We start from the raw sequence: 2,847 nt of genomic DNA on the forward strand, positions 1-2,847 counted from the left end.
GCTCCAGCTGCTCCTGTCACCTCCTGGTGTGTCACAGTGAGTTCTCTGGTTTGTGCTGGGTCATGTCCCCACTCCCAGTGCCACTGCAGCAGGTGACAGCAGGTGCAGCAGGTGAAGGGGCCTGGGGCCAGCTCCGGTGGTGTCACCTCACCTGGGCCAGCTCTGGTGGAACGAGACGAGCTTTAATGTCCCTCCCAACCCAAACTGTTCCATGATTCCATGACCTCTGGGTGCCTCCAGCTGCTGCAGGTGAGCCCCACACCTTTGGCCACAGGCTGGAGCTCAGGGGGTCGAGCTGTAGCCGTGCTTTGTGCTCAGACTGTTGGAACAAACCTCGAGGTGTAAGGTAAGTTCATACAATTCCCAGTAAATTCAGACCTTCGAGGCTCAGGACATCTGTAAATTCCCTCCTGGCCCTGCCAGAGCCTCAGGACTGTCACAGGTTTGTGCTGGGAATTTGGGAGCAGCGGAGACTGCGGGACCTGGTGTACAGGGACAACAAGCAAGAGAGTCCCCAGTTGGTCAGGGGGTTCTTACTGGTTTCCCAGTGCCAGTGGGTGCCATGAGCACACTGGGATTCATCCACCAGTTACTTTATGACTATGGGACATCCCTTGGAAGGGGCTCACAGGGACCATTGGGTCCCTGTGCCCAGACAGCCATCCTGGCCTCAGGGAGCATTTCCCCCCTGGGCAGTGTCACTGCCCTGGGCACCAGGCTCCCTTGGCTGGGGTAGGAAGGGAGGAGCATGTGGGGGCAGGAGAAAAGGGGGAAATGGGACAGGACATCCATCGGCCATTCCCTGAGTGCCTGTGTGGCCCCCCCCAGCTCCTGAGCAGAGGGAGATGAGTCCCCCCAGCTCAGTGCCCTTGAACCATCCCAGCACTGAACCACCCCCGAATCAGGATGATGCCACCGGCCCTGGCTGTGTCCTGGGAAGGACAAGCCCCACAGCCATCTCCTTCCTGAGCTGCTGCTGGACATGGCCCCTCCCCGGGACAGGGCTGGAGCGGGGAGCAGTGGGGTGTCCTGCGCCCGGGTTACCCGGGTTACCTGAGCGCTGGTGTCCCGGGTTACCCGGGTTACCTGAGCGCTGGTGTCCCGGGTTACCCGGGTTACCTGAGCGCTGGTGTCCCGGGTTACCTGGGTTACCTGAGCGCTGGTGTCCCGCTGGGGGTGGCAGCGGGTCCCACAAAGCTTGTTGGGTCCTGCTGCGGGATCTGCTCCTCTCCAGTGTTCCAGCTGCACCATCTGTTGGTGCTGCTGGGACTGGGAGCCTTGACCTTGTGAAAACCACATTGATGGTGATTTCCTTGACAGGGACTGTGCCCTGGGTTGTGCCAGATCCCATTCCCGGGGCTGTGCTGGGTCCTGTGCCCTGGGCTGTGACAGTGCCTATCTGGGCTGACCCTCCCCAGTGCCAAATGCTGCAGGTTTGGCTCTGGATGCAGTGCTGGGGATGCTGGGAATGAGCCCCGACTGCGGTGCCGTGACAGGGACACGTTTATCTGGCTGTCAGACCCAGGTGAATGGTGATCAGGCTGCCTCGTGCAGCCTCCTATTCCTGTGGGAGGACCTCATCCTCATCCTCCCTGTCCCCCCCTCTCCTCCCCTTCCCAGGACACTTTCCCAGGCTGCCCTGGAGGTACTGGGGCCCCCTGGAAGCCCGTCTGTGGCAGGGACAGCACATGGCCATGACTCCCCAAACCTCCAATACCCATTCCCTGGTGGATCCAGGACCCTGTCCAGGGGGACCCTGGGAGCCCCGTGGCACTGGGGTCTGTGCTGTTTCTCCACGTGGTTCCCATGGGGAAGCCCCCAAAGTCAGGACTGATCCACAGGCTGCTCAGAGTCTTCCCCCCCACTTTAATGCCCAATTATTTGCTCCTTGGAAGATTATCCCAAGCCTTCATCCCAGAGTGATTAATCATCCTCTTTCACTCCCTTAAGTAGATTTGTCCAGCTAATGGGCCTCTCCTGTGAATTATCCCAACAAGCCCATTTTCAGCACCAAACTGGGACTTTGTCAGGGTGTCTGAGCTGGGGGTGGCCTGTGTCTCCCCCTTCCCCAAGCCCTTGGGGGTCCAGCACAGAGACAGCTCCTGGTAAAAGATTTTCCTCTTAATCCCTTCCTAATCCCTTCCTGAGCCCTCCTGACATGCTTAGAGCTGCTGGATTTGGGGTTGTTTGGGGAAGTAGCTCCCAGCACTGGTGAGGGAATGATTCATGTCCCCTTGGGCCACACTGGGGATGGGGGCCCTCATTTCCCACCTGTCCCAAGGCTCCTGGGTTTTACTTCCTGCCAAAAGTTCACAGAAACCTGTGTCAGAGCCAAGGGACCAACCCCTTCCAGGGGTAGGAGTGGAGTGGTTTGTCTTTTTTCTTCTTCTCTCCGGAGCAGGAGCCCCCAGGTCTGGGGCTGTGGGGACAGGAGGACCCCCTGGCACAGGGCAAGCCAGCCTGGCATGATCCGTGGCTCCAGAGATCTCCCTGGCACAGGAGAGCCAGCCTGACATGATCCATGGCCCTGGGAGCTGGTGGCTGTTCCATGGCCCTGGCTGTGTCCCTCAGCCAACCCTGACTCCCCAGCAAAGTGGAACAGACGCTGCTCACGCCACCAATTCCGTTAATTGAGGGTTCACTTCATCAGCCTCATCCCCATCCAGCTCTCTCAAGGTCGGTGCTTGTCAGATAAAGTTTGGAATGCATTCTCCTGTTGGACAGCTCAGTTATTCCAATTGCACTTGTTCCAGTTGCTGGAGGGACTCCTTGTCCTCTCCCTGCACATGCCACTCTCAGACTGACCTTGGCACCTCCATTTCCAGTGGAAAGTTTCCAAATGCAGAA

This window comes from Manacus vitellinus, unplaced genomic scaffold (assembly GCF_001715985.3).
Source record: "Manacus vitellinus isolate BGI_N305 unplaced genomic scaffold, ASM171598v3 scaffold_119_pilon, whole genome shotgun sequence".
Taxonomy (NCBI): domain Eukaryota; kingdom Metazoa; phylum Chordata; class Aves; order Passeriformes; family Pipridae; genus Manacus; species Manacus vitellinus.